The 21,852-nt window shown below is 41.8% G+C and overlaps 1 protein-coding gene across 2 annotated transcripts in view; it reads left to right on the top strand.

The window, feature by feature from the left end:
- Positions 1-21,852, top strand: part of LOC120550790 (RNA binding protein fox-1 homolog 3-like) — a 1,027,376-nt gene that overhangs the window by 310,229 nt on the left and 695,295 nt on the right. The window lies entirely within an intron of this gene.

Raw genomic sequence — 21,852 nt, 5'->3', positions numbered from 1 at the left:
ATAACAATGAAATGCTGCGTTATTGACTTTAGACCAGGTTTTTGTTGGTCAATGGCACAATCACTTCCCGCTGCCTCAAGATAGCAATACTCCCAGAATGCACCTGAACACACCTCCCTGTAAGACCAGCACGCCCATGGGCCACAGATGGGTGCAGGTGCATTTGTTATTTAAACCACGTGGGCGCTGGACGGGAAACTGACAACTGGGTCGGTCTTAAACTAGCAAAGACACCAGGGTCGGGCTTTGCGCTGCGCTGTGCTGGGTGCAAGATAGGGCCCTAGGTCTGTTTGTGCTCAGTTAAGTTTTTGCCTTTGGCTGTGGAAACTGGACACTTCCATTAGGTCCCAAAAGAGAGCAGAAAGTGTGTGATTAGCATTTTATATTCTACTGTCCCTTTTATCATGATCTTCGTGTTCAGCTTTTCCTGAAAATGTCTGCAAGACTTTCCAGTCTTTTTGATATGGCAGATGATTGTAAACTACAGTATATGTTTACATGCAAGACATTCAACGTATCACAGTTTTTGTTAAATGCCGACCATAAATAATAATTCAATCTGTTAAATTTCTATCTGATATAATGTGTTTGACATGTATGCAGTGCAATGTATTGGCTTGCTTTGTTTTTGTTTTCTCTCTGAAGTTAATGTAAGTAGTGTCTTGTAAGCCCATGTGGGCTGGGCACTTTAGGGTGTATGACACTTGAATAAACATTTTTTAATTAATGAATTAATCAGCTTAACTACAAGAAAAGAAAAAATACAACATTAATTTCATCTTTGTGTCATAAAAACAAAGAACAGTCACTCTCAAGGAGAACTCCTTGCTGATGGAGTGTGTAGTTTCAGTCCAAATCAACCTTTCAGTATGATTCATGCCAGGGATTCTGACAGGCTTAAGAAAAGCAGTCTCTGAGCTGGAATACTGTAAACCAGCTGGGGTAGCAGTCCATGCCTCTGAGACAGCTCAGCACACACCATCTCCATCACTACCTCCCGGTCCTGTTTCTCAATCCTAACGGCCTAACAGCACTGACAAAATGTTTATCCTTCTCTTCCCCCACCATATAGCTCTGGGCAGACAGAATGATGCAGAATACCCTGCATACAAATATATAATCACAGTGTGTACACACACACACACACACACACACACACACACACACACACACACACACACACACACACACACACACACACACAATCACTGTAATTGTAACAAAGGCCACATTCCCAGCTTACCACATCATACAACTCCTGACCATCTACTACACTGTCTGCAGTGTATGTGTGTGTGTGTGTGTGTGTGTGTGTGTGTGTGTGTGTGAGTGAGTGAGTGAGTGAGTACACCATATGAGTTCAATTTTTTATTGAGATCACAACTTTTTAACTGTTGTGTTCAATCTCATCACACAAGAAGAAGCACAGAGGAACATACTGTACTTGATTAAGCAAACTGAAGTATGTGTTAAGGTAAATGTTTAATGTGGCACTAGGTCTTCTCCTGCACCATGTGTCTGATCTATAACCAAAGCTCTCTCAGCTCCTGCTGACCTTTGGCTTCTCAGGTGTGCAGAAATGCTATTTATGAGGTGAGATACTCATTTAATCTCAGCACGTCCTCAATTTGATTTCCGATAGACATCGTTTATGTGTACAACTGGCAGGAAATTCACATCCTGTCATCTTCCTCCTCCTCCTTTCTGCGCTCCCTGTCCGCCTCTTCTTCTCATTGTCTTTATGACTCCCTGCCTTTCCCTCCGTAAACCTCTCATGACTCTACCCACACAAATGTTTTCTCTCTGTCATTTGTTGCAATAAAGACTTCGCAATCTGAGCTATGATAAATGACGAGTAACAAAAAACAAGTTTCCCCTTTTGATTTGCCATAATCAAAACTTTTCAGTAATTGAACAATATGAACCAACACTAAAGAACACACTACACAACACTATGTTTGTGAAATTGCTCCCAGCGCTGTGATGGAGGAGTTAAATTAACCTCCTGCTCGTATTCAACTGCAGATGAACTTTTCACATACATCCCAGATAGGCTGTAAAGGATATTTGTCCCGGCAGTATTGGTATACACTCTGATGGAATACAAATGCATGATGCCCTTTCCACGTTATATACAATATGTTGTGGCATATAGAGTGAGACACAAGAGGCTGGAGGTCATTGTCACAGGTCTTTCTTTTAATGCATTTGAGAAGTTTTCTTTAAAAAATAGCAAATCCTCAAATCCAAATGATTGCCACCAGATAATGTCAACATGTACAGTATCCTACTCTGTAGAGATTGAGGGGAGCAACATCACCTGTTGCCACACCAAGTACCAAACTTTTTACCAGTGAAGTTCTGGCTTGACATATCCATTGTCTGTAAGTGCTTATCCTTTACACGTACACAACTATGCATGAAGCTCTACTGCAAATGTAGTGGTATATTCAAATGGTATATCGGCAATAACTTGTTTATTGGACTATTGGTCTCAAAGCAAAGAATACTGCCTATTTTTTTTCACAATTTTGAAACCTAATTTTATATACTTGACAATTTTTTAAATGATTCATATTTGGCTGGGTGGTTAATAACACATGCAATCCTTGTGGTGTGACAGACTCAGAACACATTTGGTTTTGCTTTACCAGGACTTTCACTTAATTTCTTGTTTTGTTTTTGAGTGTATCTAATTTAGAACTTGGACATTTGTTAAGATTCTTACTTTCCTTTCCACAAGGCAAACACACCTAAGTCATCCTGACCCTGTTCAAATCTCAGCATGCTAACCAGGGAACCGGCTCTCCATCCTAATTTGCTTTATTTGTGCTTATTTAGCATTTCTAATTAGAAGACATGGGAATGTGAGTGGGGGAGTGGAGGAGGGATAGAGTGCAAAAGAGTGAGAAAAGATAGAGATGTGCAAAGATAGAGACACACACACACAACTGGGCATTAGTGATGAGGAGATGAGGCCTTGAGCTTTACCCCATCCTCCAGAGAGAGCTGTAGAAAGATGGAGAGAGGGGAGCTCCTAAACATTTCTCCTGCAGGCCTGCTGGCTACGTTGTTTAGCACAGTCAGGAAAGTCACTTTCTAATTCACTGCAACTTTTAGAAACGTCCTGAAAGAAAAAAAAAAAAAAAAAAAAAAAAAAAAAAAAAAAAAAAAAAAAAAAAAAAAAAAAAACCAAACAAACACAATTTTTTTTTTTTAATAGTTTTTTTACGTTTTAATAATTTTTTTTTTCACTTTTTTACTATTTTTTTAAATTTTTTTTAAAGTATTGTTTCCCAGTTAAACTGAAGTCCAGGTGTAATAACATTGCAGATACACAATACATATCTGGAGATAAGACCAAAACAAATACATGTCAGATAAATCAGACAACTAAGGAGAGTGTTTAGCTGATGATTTGCAATGATTTCAGTTAGTTGACAATCTCAACTCAAGAGCTACCTACTCACTTTTTCGGTACCTTTGCACTGTATCACATGGGCCTCTTTAGCATTAGCAGTTTTCTCATTCTGAGCACCTGTAGGATATGTTCTTGACAGTTCATTGTTTACCTTGGAAAGGAGTTTTTAACTAGTGCTCAGAATCATGGGAAGTGTGAACATGGCAATTAAGCAAACTCAATGTGCTGATGTGGACCAAGTGATATGGTCAAAAGCTTAGGAACAAATGAGCAAGTTTACCTTGAGTTCAGGGATGTACTGGAGGCTAAACGCACGTAAACGCCGTTTACGCACCTCCCGAAATTCGGAAATAGCGTTTATCCACCTCCAAAGTGCGTTTATCCACCTCTAAATAGCCTATCGTTCCTAAGCCATTCTAAATGAAGCTTATGTCTTTTTAGTTTCATATTGTTCATTATTAGTTTCATAGGTTGTTAAACCTAAGACGAAGTCTATCCATATTGCACTGCATTATGGGACTGTCAGTGTTGGCCAATCTCTTGCATAGCCAGCAGGAAGCAGCAGACTGCATCAAAGATTCGTCAGTCACTGGCCTACACTACATCGCGTATCATGTAATGAATGGATTTTAAAAATGGATATCCGCCAGTTTTTTAAGCGCCGTCAAGACAGCAGCCTTCCTCCTGATGCCAGCAAACGGCCTCGGCTACAAGCCCAAAGTGAGTGAGCTCGGAAAACAGTACTAAACGTCATGTTTTTGAGGTTAATTTGGCCCACCTTACCGGTGACTGCGTCATGGTCCACCTGATCACAGAATTTAGAGTTTACCCACCTCTTTTTTTACCACTACACCCCTGCTTGAGTTGACATTGTTTTGTCAACTGCTGTTCACAGGGTCTAGAATGATCCACATCGATACACAGGGAAGAGCAAATTACATTTAACCATGTATCCAGCTAATTTAAATAGCTCATGTTACTGTATTGTGTGAACAGGTAATTTCATTTGATATTGCATGTGACATTTTATTTTGCGAGGTGCAAATGTTCCATCGAAACAAATTCCTTCCCAAGACCATTTGGCAGCCAGCTTAGCACCGCCCAAGACGATTGTGACAACTGTGATTGGTTTGGCCCTAAGCAGCTGCTTAGTTCGCTTATGCGTTGGGCCGGCTCTTTATATGTGTATGCAAACTATTTGCATGTGTGTGTCTGTCTGTCTGTCTGTCTGTGTATCTGTCTGTCTGTGAGTGAGACAGAGAGTGTGTGTGTGTGTGTGTGTGTGTTTGATAAAGCCTGCCAATGTCTGTTTCCCCTGCTTTCCATATTTAATATGACTTGTCTGCCTCTAACAGATGATCTACATATTTCCCTGTGAACCAAATGCATTTTAAGAAGTTGGCAGCCATAATTAACGCGGTCATTTTCCAAAACTCAAAATGTTGTTCTGTTTTTTGGTTTTTTTCAATATATGTGCATGAATCCATACAGCAGCTAATTAGGGTTTATATTTAGAGGCTGTGAAGAGATGCAAGGGGAGGAGGGGGTGTTGTTAGCAGAATATAGTAAAATGGCTGAGAATATTCAGGAAAATGAAAGCATGTGCAGCACTCCTGGCATCTGACTCCTGCTGTGTGCTGTGCTGACTGGAGGACGCCGTGAACGTAACACCTCTACAGGTTGATGCTTTATGATGCTATACTTTACTGCTGTTTCACACTTCTGGTTAGAGATGCTGCACTGCATTTTTATTTATTTTTTCATTTATTTATTTGATTGGGACAGTGCATGTTAATGAACAAACATGGAATACATGCATGTAAACATGCCAGATTGTAGCCAAGGGCTAATTTCCATCCGTAGTCCCACGGGCTAAGATCACACAGGTCACAAAATATTGCATAATAAAATTTATATCTACAGTAAGTACATCGTTTATCAATAAATTAACAAAAGCCCTATATACAGTATTCACATAAGACTTAAAAATTCATTCAACTTCAAATATCTATATACACATTACAAAATAAAAAAAAAAAATCTGAAAAAAGATACAACATACCCACTAATGTGTGCAACTTTGGTTTGCCCATAGCAATTTTTTCAACTGAGCTTTAAACGAGCTAGATGTAGGGCATTCTCTCAATATTAGAGGAAGACTATTCCACAGGTTCCCACCTCGGACAGACAAAACCGTCTGGCCGAAGGTGGTACGCCTGTGGGGTATTATCAAGTCTCCTCTAGTAGAGGCTTGAGTGGTCCTCTGCAAATTTTCTTTAGATTTGATAAAGTCCGTCAATGGCGGAGGAGCAAGGGAGTGTAGAACCTTGTATATCAAACAGGCCATTTTCAAATTTATCACATTTCAAATCCAATAGTCTGTTTTTTTATAACATGACAATAGTGGTGGGATAGCGGTTTTTTATCAAGTGTTTTTAATGCCTTTTTATAGAGACTTTCCATGGTTGCAAGCAGGGCATGAAGTTAACTTTTTTGACCACCAGCCACTTTGGCAGGTGGATTTTTAAATCCACCTGCCTTTTTACCACTTTTTTTTTGCCTCATAAAAGGTGAAAAACAGGACTTGCTGTGTCTCTATGATCCTGTCCTGTCGTATTCATGGTAGCCTACTCATGGACATTGCACACGTGCTGTAGTAGGGGGTCCAGCCTTGATAATCATGCATAGGGGTCCGGTGTTGGCTCGTTACACCACTGCATATAAGAGATGAGAGGACTGACAAAATCAGGAGTAGCCTACGCGCACCACAACAACAAAAAAACACTGGTGAATGTTGACCATAACACATGAGTTGTTGCAAAGAAGTTGCAACGTTTTTTGTATAGTTCTTAAAAATAAAAAAAATAAATCAAAAGGAAACTTGTTTTGGGGAGAATAATAATTAGTACTATTAATTAATTACTCTGGGCTGAGATTTTCTAGGAACCTTACCAAAAAGGCTCAGGATGATGATGTTGGTATAATATGAAAACGGCTGGTGGATTTAAGACACAAAACAATAATTTATTGAATGAATCAAATACGAACATATGTGTCAGTGGCTTGTTGATCTTTACATTGTTAGTTAATTTCCTATCCTGGGCTGGGACACACATTCATACGGTTTCATATTGGACTTTAACTTATCATTGCACTTACAATTAAGTAGCTGTCCACAATTTAGGTCATCCTGTAGGTCTCATCTGCGTTTTTTCCTGCATCCACCGTGTGTGATTGTGTGTGTATGTGTGTGTGTGTGTGTGTGTGTTGTGATTGTATGTGAGTGTGTGTGCGCGTCAGTCGCGGGGGAAACGGAGCAACAGGCCCGCCCGCTGCAGACAGCTGACAAGATGAAACAGCAGCAACGTTCAGAGACTTAAGAGTGAAAAATGGTTCCAGCGTACATTGATGTTACAATGTCTACATGTTGGCAGGACGGTCTGAAAAGTGTTGCACGGTCAATTCGCTGTACGTTTTGTTGGTAATGTGAGATGTTCGAGTCACACACGTCCCGTCTTCATAACATAAACAAGTGTGAAACGTTCTGACCCGCTTCGCTGCGCCAGTTGCTGCTGCGATATGGAGCCCCGGCTGTCAATCAATGTCTTCCAGTGATGCGGGCCCCTGATTGGACCAGGCCCGTAAGCAACCGCGTACCCTGCTTACCAATAGTTAGGCATCTGAATCACTCAATTCTCATTGGCTACCTGCCAAAGTGGCAGTACATTGACAGTGTTACCCGCCAATTGCGAAATTCACCCGCATTTGGCGGGTGGGCGGGTGTTAATTTCATGCCCTGGTTGCAAGTGTTTTGGGGCAAGCAAGAGACCAGGTAGTCAAGCAATAGTCAAAATGAGAAATAATCATTGAATAAAAGTATGTTTTAGCAACATCCATGGTTAAATTATTTCCAATATGTCGGAAATTTTGAAGATTAAATTTGACTACCTGTGCTACTTTTTTTACATGACTTTTGAAACAAAGTGTTGGATCAAGGACTACCCCAAGATATTTAAATTCTGAGACCACGTCAAGTTCCACTCCATTCATAAAGACATTGGATCTGGTTACTTCGACCTGGCGTTTTGAGAAGTACATGCACACAGTTTTTCTGGTGTTCAACATGAGGCATGAATCCTTGAGCCAGTCCTGCACATAGAATAGGGCATCTGTGAGATCAGCAGCTGCTTGTTGGACGGTTTTTGCTTGTGTGTAAATCACTGTGTCATCCGCATACATCTGTGAGAAGACGTTTGGACATGAATTTGGTAGGTTATTGATAAAAACGTGAGAACAGAATTGGCCCAAGGATAGATCCCTGCGGGACACCAACTCCAGAATCTAAACAGGGAGATTTGACACCATCTACTACTACATACTGTTTCCTGTGGGACAGATAGGATTTAAACCATACAAGTGCTTGATCAGAGATGTTAAACTGAGTCAGCCTGGATATTAAAATCTGATGGTTTACAGAGTCAAAGGCTTTCTTCAAATCTAAGAAGACAGCCCCGACACAAGGACTCTTGTCAAGCAAACCTTTTATATTTTCTGTCAACACACACAGGGCACTGTCAGTGGAGTGATGGGTCCGAAAACCAAATTGTAATGGATGTAATGAAGGTTGGACATTTTCCAGATGGGCCATCAACAGTCTGACTACCCACTTCTCCGCTATTTTTGATATAACGGGAAGTATGCTGATAGGTCTATAATTGGACATTTCAGTTGTAGCACCTGATTTAAATATTGGTGTCACTGCAGCCACTTTCCAATCTGCAGGGACTATAGAATGGTTAAAGGACATATTAAGAAGATGGGTAATTGGACGTACAAGAGGGTCCTTGTACTCTTTCAAGAAATATGTATTAAGACCAAATGCATCAAGGGCTTTTGAATTTTTCATACCAGTAATAATTTTTGTTACTTCATAGTCTGAAATTTCAGTGATTTCGAATACAGGCTGATGTAGATCAGTAACATTATCAGAACACAGAGATGATATTAGAGGTCATATTAGTACTTGCAGTGTTTTCCCTAGCTTTGTGTAAGACTTAGGTGCACGTATTTGGCGGGGGGTGTAAGCGTCCTTCCTTAAGAAAATGTGACTTTTTCAATAAAACATTTTTAAAAACGAAAGAAATTTCCCCATACATTTTGTGTCTTTTTGGGGGATTTTGTCTCTTTTTGGTCATTTGTGTTTTCTCTAGGGTTGGTTTGGGTCTCTGTGGTCATTTGGAGTCTCTTTGTAGTCCGTTTGTGTCCCTTTTGTGGTGGTTTAGAGATTTTTTTCTCTATAATTTTGGACCGTTATTATCAGCTTATCTGTTTCTAAAACGTTGGAAAAGCTAGAGCAGAAAATAAATAAATAACATTAAAATGTTATGTACAGAGTCTTGTACCTTTGACTTTTTGTCAGTGAACCTGATTTTTCAGTTTCTTCTTGTTGATATGAATCCATAGCCTGGTGAGACCGTCCTGATCTGGCGAGCTCCAGTTTTCCACTCGCAGATCAGTCTGGCATCTTGAGATAGAGAAAATTTGGAGCCGTTCGCCAAACGACCAACCAATCAGCGTTGGTTTTGAGGCGGGTTTAGGTGTGACGCAACGAGAAGCGACTGTTCAGTCTAAACAACATGGCGGCTTCCAGGGAAGAGATGAGCGTAGCTATCGCGCAAGTTTTATCTGAATTAGAAAGTATTCCTTCATTGAAAGAAGAGAAAAAAACGGCACTGGAGGCTTTTCTCGCAGGAAAAGAGGTTTTTGTTCTTCTCCTGACTGGTTTCGGCAAGAGTTTGATCTGATTGGTTGATTTGAACATAGGTGGTGTTAGACAGATGGTTTATCCAATCAGCTAACCAGTATTTTCGCCCCTTCCCAAAAGTTCTCCAACGGAAAGTTCCCAGATGGATATGCCGAGCTAATGGGAAGTGATCCATCTGGTGGAGTCAGGTTAATGAATCCAAGCCTTGGAGGTGTTCCACTGGGAGTCAAGTATGCAGGAAAAAAGGAAAAGTGAAAAGTGAATTAACTGTGCTAGCAGAAGACATAAGAAACAACAAGCAGTAACACATATTGTTGTGTAATGTTTAAACAGAAGCATATTCATTTTAGAAAAAAATCACATTTGGTAAATGTATGCTATAGCTCTTCATGGAGTAGAACCAATTAACAGAGGGTAAGACGAGGGAATTTTATTTATTTTTTCTATGCATTTTGGCCTTTCGTCCACACACTAGCGTCTCTCACAGCAGCCCTGCAGGACACGGTCCACTGGGATTCCTCCACCTGTCCTCAGCTGGCCTGCTCTACACCGCAGTCGTCGTGGTCTATAGTGCAGGCCCGTTGTCATCCGAAGCAAACAGCGGGTGCGTGCAGGGCATCACCACCTAGCCTGTACCTCTCGAACCAATTTGCACTACTGGCTACTGATGATCCTCTGACTCCGGCTCCTCCACTGGCCTCGATTCACCAGCTGGCCGACGACGCCCCACCTCAGGCTCCCCTCCAGGTTTCAGCTCCCCTGCAGGTTCCGGCCCCCCTCCAGGTGGATGGGCCAACAGCAGGTGACCACCCGGCTCTGGCTCCCACCGTAGCTGACAACCAGACGGATGCCTTGATTGACCTCCAACGGAAACGGCGAGGGGTTTCCTCAGAAGGAATGTGTCAGAAGATCCGGTGTCCCGAGTCTGCTGCTGGACACCCTCCAAAAAGTCCCCAGCCCTGTTCTTCACCATTACAACTCTCTGTTCGGTCCACCCACGGGGCTGTCAGCACCCAGTCTTCATCCCCTCATCCGCTTTTCCCCCCTACAATGTTGATCGTCGGTGATTCCATTATCAGGAGTGTACGTTTCTTCAATGCAGCTACACACTGTCTCCCCGGGGCCACGGTCACTGTCATCTGGGAAAAACTCCGGGATCTATTACCTTCTCTACCGACTTCCATAAAAAGGATCATTGTCCACGTGGGAACCAACGATACAGTCCGCCAACAGTCGGAGCTGACCAAAAAAGATTTTAGCCAACTTTATAAACGTCTAAAACAATGTGGCAGATCTGTTTTTATCTCAGATCCCATTCCCACACTGGGCCGTGGTGCCACTCGCTTCAGCAGAGTCTTTAGCCTTCACAACTGGCTTCAGTCTGCATGTGGGGCACACAATGTTGGTTTCGTTGACAATTTTAATCTTTTTTGGGATCGATATTCTCTCTTCATGAGAGACGGCATTCATCTTAACAGGCTGGGCTCACAGGTGCTAGCCGCTAACGTCCAGCATGTTGTGCAGTCCTCACCACATGATTGACTATTTACACAACACACACCCTGGAATCCCTTTCTCCTTCTATGGCATCACCTCAGGACACTGTTTGCAGCACTAGCCCCCCTACTGTCTTCCCTTGCCATTAACACTACCACCGGTCCATCTCCCCATTCAGACTGTTGTCACAGATAGGGCCTCTTGCCCTCATTACACAATTAATAGGGTTAATAAAAACAATCTTCTTTACATAAAATGCACTACTGTCCCATTACCAGTGGTTATGTGTAAACTGGCCCTCCTAAATGTGAGGTCCCTCTCAAAAAAGACTTCTAAATGAGTTTATCTCCTCCACCATCCTAGATTTCTTGTTCCTCACTGAAATATAGCCAGCTCTTAGAAGTATGTCCCCCCGACTATGACTTCTTTAGCTCACCCAGGCTTAGTGGCCATGGAGGAGGCATTGCTGTTATTTAAAAAAATGCCACCGGTGCACTCCTGTTGGTACAAATGCTTATACCAGTTTTGAGGTTTTTATGTTTAAAACAGGTGGTATAAAGCCTGTCCTTTGTGTAACTGTCTACTACCCTCCCAAACAGAATTCTGTATTTTTAACTGAATTTTCTGAATTTTTATCTTCGGTGATTTTAGGCTATGATAAGATTTTAATCGCTGGGGACTTCAATATTCACGTGGACGTTCTATCCAATGCCAGTGCTGAATTTCTCAGAACTATGGACTCTTTTAACTTTAAGCAGCATGTTACCTGCCCTACTCACAACCGTGGTCATACTTTGGATTTAGTTTTTACACTTGGTCTGTCCATTGATTCTCTGGATGTGGAGGATTTGGGTGTCTCAGACCATCAGTGTATCAGGTTCTCCACCTTATTTCAAATCATCGGCAATCATCAAACTCCTGCTCACTACTGCTGATCTATAAATACATCCACTCCAAGTTATTTCTCAGATGCCTTCAGAGCCTCCTTTTCACTAAGCAGTTATAAAACCCCACCCCATCAGCTGAATACAGACCTATTAATCACAGAGTTTAATTCTATCTGTGGAAATATTTTGGACTCCATTGCCCCTCTGACTATCAGGAAACCTAGAGCTAAATCTCAGCCTTGGCTGAATAGTGACACTCGTGCTCTTAGATGACTATGTCGAAAAGCAGAGAGAAAATGGAAAAAGGACAGGCTACAGGTGTCTTTTGAGATGCTGAAAGGCTGTCTGGCTAATTATCAGTTATCTGTCAGAGCAGCAAAGGCCAAATATTTCACCAACATTATCTCCAAAAATCACCACAATCCCAAAGCCTTGTTCCATTTAGTTCCCACTTCTGTTGACAACACTTGTCTTGTACCATTCACAGCCATTTGTGAGGATTTTCTAACATTTTTCTTAACAAAAATAGATCTTATTAGTTCAAATATCTCACCGCCAATTTATTATCCTGGTCTGATGCTTGCCCCCCCTGCCATCGTTAATGGTATTCAGCCTGTATCTCTGTCTCTCGTCTATGATCCTATTGCTCACACAAGATCCTCCACCAACCCTTTGGATATTGTTCTCTCACACCTTTAAAAGGATGTATTGGACACTGTAGGTCCCACAATTTCCCTTATTATAAACAGCAGTCTTGCCAATGGAATTGTCCCATCCATTTTTAAACATGCAATAGTTCATCGAACCTCGACAAATCAGATCATTTCCGTCCCATTTCCAAGCTTCCCTTCCTGTCTAAAGTATTGGAGAAAATTGTTTATGCTCAGCTACTGGCTCATTTAGATAATAACATCATGGAAAAATTTCAATCTGGGTTCAGGGCTCGTCACAGTACAGAATTGGCCCTTCTTAAAGTTTCAAATGACCTGCTACTGGCTTTAGACTGTGGTAAATGTGCCGTCCTAATTCTGTTAGACCTTAGTGCAGCATTTGATACAGTGGATCACAATATTTTATTAAATCGTCTTGAGGACCAGGTTGGCATCCAGGGCACTGCCCTCAAGTGGTTTGCCTCCTATTTAGCCGATAGGACTTTCTCTTTCCCTATTTCTTGTGGAGTACCCCAGGGTTCCATTTTGGGACCTATTTTGTTTGCTCTATATATGCTCCCTTTGGGCTATATATTCCGCCAACACAATGTTTCCTTCCACTGTTATGCCGATGACACACAAATCTATTTGCCGTTAAATCAGGGGGATTCAAACTCGGTTACATCCATTCTTAACTGCCTCCAGAATGTGAAATGCTGGATGGCCAAAAACTACTTACAGCTGAATGACTCTAAAACAGAGGTGATTCTTCTTGGTCCCCCAAACACCACAGCAAGCATAGCTAACCACCTGGGTCCGCTGTCTCTTAACCTTCACATCCATGCCAGAAATCTTGGTGTCATCTTTGATTTATCACTTTGTTTCGAGAAACAGATAAATTCAGTGGTGAAAAGTTGCTTTTTTCAACTCCGGAATATTGCCAAACTGAAGACCATCCTGTTTTCTGATGACATGAAGACTGTCACCATTGCATTAATCTCCTCCAGGCTTGATTATTGCAACTCACTATATCTGGCCATTCCTCTTTGTCTCGCCTGCAGCTGGTGTGAAATGTTGCAGCGAGACTTCTGACTGGCACAAGGAAAAGAGAAAGCATCACACCGATTCTGGCATCCCTGCATTGGCTACCTATACAGTTTTAAGATTCTTTTTTTTGTTTTTAAAGCCATTCGTGGTCAGGCTCCTCTGTATATTTCAGAACTCCTCAGCCCCTACTCGAGTTCCAGGCCTCTTAGATCCTCGAATCAATTATTTTTAACTGTTCCTCGATCAAGGTTAGTGGGTAAGGGAGATCGTGCCTTTTCTGTGGCAGCTCCAAAGCTTTGGAATAATCTCCCACTTTGTCTCAGATGTTCCCCCTCCATTGACAATTTTTAAACACATCTCAAGACATATTTGTTCTCAATGGCCTTTGGTAGCCCTTAGAGGTTTGTAGCATCTTAATATGATATTGTACTGTATTTGTTTATTTTTTAATATTTTTTTTTTGCTCCTTTTGCTTGATTTTAGTGCTTGTGCTGTGCACTTCTATTTGTACAGTACTTTGGTCCACTTTAGTTGTTTTAAATGTGCTATATAAATAAACTTGACTTGACTTGACACTCAAAACATGTAAATAAAATCATGCAAAACAAAATAACACACATCATGCAAAAAACACTTTTGCCCTGTGACATGAGCATATGACTTCAGTAATTCCACAGGATCTCTAGACACCATCCAGTAAAACACAGCTGCTAACAAGCTGCTCACACTTTTTTTTACTTTACAAGCAATGCAACCAATGCTGTGTAGAACCAATGTAGGTAATATTAACATCACCCCACCTCCCCAAGAGAAATAAATTCACTCCAAATTGAAAAACCACAGAGCCACAGATAAACACAAAATGATCACCAGAAAACTACTCTTTCTGGTGATCATTTTGTTACTCTCTTGAGAACAATGTGTGATTTTGGTCCGTCTGTCTTTCTCAGGCCTAGTCCACACATACACCTGTGTGTATATATATATAATTTTTATATATAATAGTGTTTTTTTTAAACGTATCTCTTTCTATGCATTTTGGCCTTTCATCCACACACAAATGCCGTTTTAGGTCATTGTAAAGTGACCTTCTGGATAACTCCAGCCAGGGTGAAGACTTTTAGGAACTAGGTGTGTTGCCGTGTAGACAGGGAAAGCAGAGTTTTGGGCTTGTAACGTCAGAATGTGCGCCATTACCTCCTTTGTCAGGCGTCACAAATGAGGCAACATTTCATGCAGGCTGACGTGGCCAAATAGTGCTGGTAACAGCCTTGCTAGCAGGACCTTTAACAGGTTTCTACATAAATGTACAGGTACGGAGGTGTCAGATTGTGTTATGGAGGTCACTGCTACGTAATCCAAGCCTGCCACAGACGCAGACCATCTTAGACGAGACCCTCAGACTTCTTGTTGGTGGGTATATTATATTCTGCTCTATGATGAATCAAGTCTAAGGAGCTGATGAGATAACATTTCACTGGAATTGTACCTCGTATGATTTAATGTGACGAATTAAATTGATTGATTCAGAATCAGAATCAGAAATACTTTAATAATCCCAGGGGGAAATTATTTTCGTTACCACTCCAGGTATACAAACAACAAATAAAAACAACATATATTATCAATACTTTCAACATATATAATAAAAACAAATATACAGTAATAATATATAAAATATGAAATGTACAGCGATAATGTGCAAATAGTGCAATAAAAAGAGAAAATTAATTTTCTGTTGAGATGATTATAGTGCGAAAAAAAAAAGGAGAAGTGATTGTCTATTGTCTATGTTTGAAATGAGATGCTTACAGAGAGGGGGTGTGTGACTCTCTGAGGGAGGTGTTATAAAGTTTAATGACCACAGGCAGGAACGATTTCCTGTGGCGCTCTGTGGTGCATCTGGGTGAGAGGAGTCTTCTGTTGAAGGTGCTCCTCTGCTGGGCCAGTGTGTCGTAGAGAGGGTGGGAGACATTATGCAAGATGGACTGAAGCCTGGACAGCATCCTCCTCTCAGCCACGGTCATCAGTGTGTCCAGCTCCTCCCCCACGACATCACCAGCTCTCCTAATCAGTTTGTTCAGTCTGTTGGTGTCTGCGACCTTCATCCCACTGCCCCAGCATGTGACAGCGAAGAAAATAGCACTGGCCACAACAGACTGGTAGGACATCCTCAGCATTGTCCGGCAGATGTTAAAGGACCTCAGCCTCCTCAGGAAAAAGAGTCGACTTTGGCCCTTTTTGTAGACAGCCTCGGCGTGTCTAGTCCAGTCCAGTTTATTGTTTAAGTACACCCCCAGGTACTTGTACTCCTCAACAGTGTCCACAGGGACGCCCTGTATGGAAACAGGGGTCCCAGATGATTTTGCCCTCCTCAGATCCACTACAAGCTCCTTTGTTTTTGTCACATTGAGCTGCAGATGGTTAAGCTCACTCCAAGTGACAAAGTTGCCCACAAGAGTCCTGTATTCATTCTCATCACCCTTTTCTATGCAGCCAACTATTGCTGAGTCATCAGAAAACTTCTGAAGGTGGCAGGACTCAGTGCAATAGTTGAAGTCCGAGGTGAAGAGGGTGAAGAGGAAGGGAGAGAGGACAGTCCCCTGTGGAGCCCCAGTGTTGCTGACCACCCTGTCAGACACATAGTTCTTTAGGTGTACGTACTGTGGTCTGCCCGTCAGGTAATCAACAATCCAGGACACGATGGGGGCCTCCACCTGCATGGCAGTCATCTTCTCACCCAGTAGAGCCGGACGGATGGTGTTGAAAGGACTGGAGTAGTCAAAGAACATGACTCTCATAGTGCTCGCAGGCTTGTCCAGATGAGTGTAGACTCTGTTCAGCAGGTAGATGATGCTGTCCTCAACTCCCAGGCTGGGCTGGTAGGCAAACTGCAGTGGATCAGTGAAGGGCCTGACCATAGGCCTTAGCTGCTCCAGGACGAAGCCTTTCGGGGTCTTCATGATGTGGGACGTCAGAGCCACCGGTCTGTAGTCCTGAGGACGCTGGGACGCGCGTCTTTGGCACAGGAACGAGGCAGGACGTCTTCCACAGCACGGGGACCCTCTGTAGGTGCAGGCTAAGGCTGAAGACTAGACTTAGTACTCCACACAGCTGGAGGGCACAGGCTTTAAGCACCCTGGGAAATACACCATCAGGGCCAGCAGCTTTTCCGGAGTGGAGTCTAGTCAGCTGTCTTCTAACCAGGTCAGGCGTAAAGGACACTGTAGAGGTGACTGTGGGGGGAGGGGGAGGTCCTCAGGTTGTAGAGGACATGGTGTAGAGCAGAGGGGAGGGGTGGAGTAGGAGGGTGTGAGTTGAGGTGGAGAGGTGCAGACAAAGGGCCTGTAAGGAGGAGGAGTAGGTAAAGTGGCAGTTTTTGTTGTGCAGCCAGCAGCAGAGACTTGTGGGGGATGGGCCGCAGTATCAAACCTATTGAAAAATAGGTTCAGATCATTGGCCCGGTCAACACGGCCCTCCAACCCCATGCCACCAGTCTTCTGGAACCCAGTGATGGTTCTCATGCCGCTCCACACATCCCTCATGTTGTTATGCTGGAGTTTACTCTCCAGCTTTCTCCTATACCTGTCTTTAGCCTCCCTGATTTTGAGTTTGAGTACCCCCTGCACTCTCCTCACTTCATCACGGTTGCCATCTCTGAACGCCCTCTTCTTTTCATTCAGGATGGCCTTCATGCCCTTGGTGATCCAGGGTTTATTATTGGCGTAGCAGGTTACAGTCCGAGCAGGGACACTGCAGTCCACACAGAAATGTATGTAGTCAGTGATGCACTCTGTGAGCCCATCAATGTCCTCCCCCTGGGGCTCACAGAGTGCAGGCCAGTCCGTCACTTCAAAGCAGTCCTGCAGTGCCTCATAAGCCTCCTCCGACCACTTCCTCACTGTTCTTGTGGTTGTAGACTTCCTCTTCACCAGAGGCACATAGCAGGGTTTGAGGTGAACCAGGTTGTGATCTGACCTGCCAAGAGGGGGGCCAGTATTTCAACATCCGGGCTACAGAGCTGTTCTTTAATCGTGATATGACCGGGATAACACCATCTGCAGTTTACTAGAACGGCAAGCCCCCCGCCTTTCCACTTACCGCTCTCGGTGCAATCCCGGTCCGCCCGGACAGTGTGGAAGCCTTCCACGGAGACGTTCTGGTCCGTAATGTCCCTGTGCAGCCAAGTCTCCGTGAAACACATCAGGCTGCACTCACGGTACTCCTGGTGGCTCCGCGTAGCCCGCCGTTCTCGTCCATTTTGTTGCTAAGGGACCGTACATTTCCCATAATAACAGAGGGGAGACAGGGCTTAAATCTTCTCCTCTCCATACGCCCTTCCCGTCTCGACCCTCCTCTATTCCCCCGACGTTGCTTCCCTCCTCTGTGTCCCCGGTGTGTTTTTCTCCAGCGTTCGGGTGGTATATTCGCTGGTCTGGCTACAATACCGGCCGGCATTAGAGCGATCAGCTTTACTCCGGAGTAAACAAAGGCAGCATGTCCCGGTGAAAGCGGCATTGATAAAAACAACACTAAAAAAGCACCAAAACTCAGCAAAGCAACCTCGTTAGAGAGGGCAGGACTTCACAGAGTTAAAGTGATAAAACAAGGACAAAACAAAAGAGAATGAAAGTAAAAAAAGTAAAAAAAGCAAACTCAAAATCTGGAGCAGTTAACAGGCAGCATGCAGCTTTCGCGCATGTGCCCATAATTCATTAAGTGATTGACAGTCTTTCGGTGACAGCTTTTTTTTCAGGCTTCTGATTGGCCAACATCTTCTTCTTCTTCTTTGTGTGACTGCCCTTGACAGCGCTTCAATTGTGTTTTTGCGTTGTTTTTAAACACCTGTCTGTTGGTGGACTAGGCCTCAGTGTCTTCTTGTGTCCTCCCCCCTGTTTTCTCTGGTTGTACAAAATAGTACACTGGTTATACACACGTGGAATACACATCATGCTATCCATGTGAGTTGAAGCATTTAGCAATATTTAAAGGGAATGGAATAAATTGTCAATTTAATGTGCAATGTGTTGTGTACTCTATATAATGTATGTTTGTAATTTGAGGCATATATTTGTTTGTTTTTTTACATTTAGCCATGTCATTAGCTGGCTGTGTGAAGCTTGGTACCTAATCAATTCATTTCAATTTTATTTATAGTGTCAAATCATAACAGAAGTTATTTCAGGACGTTTCATATAGAGCAGGTCTAGACCACACTATAATTTACAGAGACTAGTGGTGTAAGGGACTATAGTTGATCGGTGGTCCGTACGGATCAACACTCCCGGTTCGGAATGCATGTTAACCGCAGATCAATTGCAAAGTTTAACTACAATAATAGTGTGAAATAGTTTTTTACTGTCTCTGTTACTTAAAGTAGGCTGATTAATCTCTATGGAGGGTTGCCGTGAAACAGGGACGGACTGGGGCTAAAAAACAGCCCTGGACTTTCTCCCAACTGGCCCATCATCCGGCCATTCGCCCCTAGCTGTACGTGACAGACACTAGCCAGGAATTCCTGATACTATGCCACAATACTGTAGCCTATCAGACGAGGTGTTCACAGCAAGTAACATCTAAAAAACAATGATGAGAATTGGGTTTGTGTTTATTAATGAAGCCTCAGCCTTCAAATTAAAACTAAAAATGTACAATGCCATTACATCTGCATTGATGAAATGATGAAATGTCACTGGCTACAGAAACCCCAAATTACACAAACTTGTAATTGTAAAACACTTTCAGAGATAAAGTAGGCTACTTGCTGTACCTGAACACGGGGGTTAGATATTCTGTAGGCCTATACCAAAACTACACTGAGAGTGGTAGTTCCTACCCTGTCCTCTTTTGTGCTGCAACTATCTTCAACCTGAATAAACAAATGATTTTAAAGATAGGTTATTAGCTATTATTGATATAATATGTGTTGCTTTGTGTTAAAGAATTAGCATTGATTAATTTCTAACGCGTTTAATGTTTCAGATTAACCTAACAGAAATTATTAAATACATTAAGTTTGACAGCACTAAATGGCACGATCATTTTCATAATCATGATGCACACTGTAGGAAAAAAAGCGACCGATTCTACTCTTGCTCAAAAAGCCAGAGTCTTTTAAGAACCATCGGTCACTTCTCAAAGTTTCCCCTTTACTTATTGTGTTCGTTGAAAGGCAGACCAAGAAATGAATACTCAGGATTCGTTCAGTTAAACTATAACAATCTTTAGTAAAATGATATTGCAAACAGATCTTTCATATGCATATGGATCAGCCACTCCTTCGAGACTTTCTCTCCCTAACTTAACATGTCAGTGATATGTAGTGTTTGGAGCTATTGTGTGGTGGGTTGGGGGGGGAATGCTGGGATAACCGAGAAGGCTAGGATTGATAGAGTGACTAAAAGGGCTGGAAAAATGGTAGGAGAGTTAAATACAGTGGATCAAGTATATGATGAGCGTCTGGCAAAAATGACACAGAAAATAACGAGGGAACCAGGTCACCCTCTTCATGATAATCTGATTGGTAGAGTTATGGAACGTAGTGGTAGACTAAGGCCTCCTGTGACACGAACTAAGCGGTATGCTCTCTCTTTTATACCTCAGTCTATCAGACAGCACAACAAGCACTTTAAACGTACATCTTCATAAATTTTGTATTGTATTTATGTATTGTATTGTATTGTATTGTATTATGTTGTATTGTATTAGGCGGGTGTGAGCACTGTAATTTCCATTTTTATGGATGAAATAAACTTGACTTTGACTTTGACTTTGAACCACCAACAAAGTCTTTCCGGGTCTGACCCCGGACCTTCCTTTTCCTATTCTTTTATTCATCTTCAGGTTCCTCCTCTCGCCATTGCGTGTGGGCCGCCAATTGGTTGGATATCACTCAGACTTTCTGTCTCCGAGAAGATAGAGAAGTTGCGCGCTAGAGATTGTCTGTTCCTTTAAGAGATTTTATTAGGTGTATTCTGTTCCAATTGTTTATTAAACAAATGAGGAGCACTCTTGCTCCACTAAATTTGAACCCGTCTTATCTTACACATGGCAGACAGGAGGAGACAGCGAGGCCATCCCAGGCTACAGCACATTCTTATTCTAAACCCAATATATTTCTACACCCTCTTTTTCCACAGCAACACGCTGTGGAACATAATCCTAATATTGGTAAAACAAAATAATGGGATCCCTCTTTCGAGACCTACGTATGACTTACTGGCAATTTAGTAATCAATAATAAGCGATCAAAAGTTAACTGTGATAGTAAATATCATGTCAGAGCGGTGTGGTGCATGGGTCTTATATGTAGATTTTAGCTACTAATGTAAGCTGCATAATCCATTGCTCTTTCTATGACTATACCAATGGTTACAATTATTTTTGTGGAAATCCCTAAACATCGTGTATCATGCAAACTTCAAACAAACATCTTTTGTAATTATTGTAATTAATTAAAAATTGTAAAATCATACTTCAAACCTATGTCTTGCTTAAGGCTATATTGACTATGGGCTGATTTTCAGCCCTGCGCAATATCTGTGAAACAAAGAAGGGAATCTCTGACAGCAGATAAGAGGATAGAAAAACAGTTAGAGATAGGAAACGGGGACTCAGGGAGAGGGGGGCACTGGGGGGTGATTGTGAGTAATTTAGACCCAGCGTGACTATACTCCTTCCTCCTCCTCGTCGGAGGAAGTGCCAGCCTCGTCAAAATAGTTCCCATAGTTGGCAGGGTGAGTAAATTCAGTCATGGCTAACATCTAATAAACCGGGGGAGCACCTTCTTTTGATAAAGCCGTTACTATCAGTCTATTGATTAGAGTTCTGGGACAGAAAACAAATTATATATTATATAAAAAAATATATTTAGTCTTTGTCAGCTTTATTTTTAAAATTTCTACTCAACTGTATTTTTGATTGATTTTTAGCACTTTACTTTTGTATTCTCACAGTTTTCATCAGCTTTTGGCATTTGGAAAAAAAACATCTTTCTTAATTAATAGGAAAACTATCATTTAAATATCCCTCAGATAAAGGCAAGCAGTAGGTCAAATATAATTGACTTCTGATTGAAAGTAACTGTTAAATTTAACTCCTATAAAATCTATCAATATTTAGTCAATCAATTTAGTGTATTCAAGTGACATTATCTTTTACTGTTTATAAGATTTATCTTTAACTTATATTATATCTTACTTTTCGTGTACACATATAAATATGAGAATATTAAATTAATAGGTGTATACCATTGTCTAAGTACATTACTCATAATGTACATCATTAAGCATTCACATCAACATTTAAACATTTTCATTTAGATGTTAGTTTTAATCATAATCTCTGTGTTAAAGTTGTTGATACCTGGTTTTAATCATCATGGTTTCAAACCTTCTCACTAAAACTCACAACTTCAACAGGTCTCAGGAAAGATGCAGCAACTGCAAAAAAACTAGAAAAATACAATTTAAGGTTTTTAGGAAGTCTTTGAATGGATCATTTTTATCAACTTTTCATCAATCCAATTTGAACAGTGAAATGTACTTTAAATATTTGCTGACACACCAACTGAACATTTATCTTAAA

This window comes from Perca fluviatilis, chromosome 21, assembly GCF_010015445.1.
Source record: "Perca fluviatilis chromosome 21, GENO_Pfluv_1.0, whole genome shotgun sequence".
In the NCBI taxonomy this organism is placed as follows: domain Eukaryota; kingdom Metazoa; phylum Chordata; class Actinopteri; order Perciformes; family Percidae; genus Perca; species Perca fluviatilis.
The sequence above is the reverse complement of the archived record's forward strand: the minus strand, read 5'-3'. Positions and strand labels throughout refer to the sequence as shown.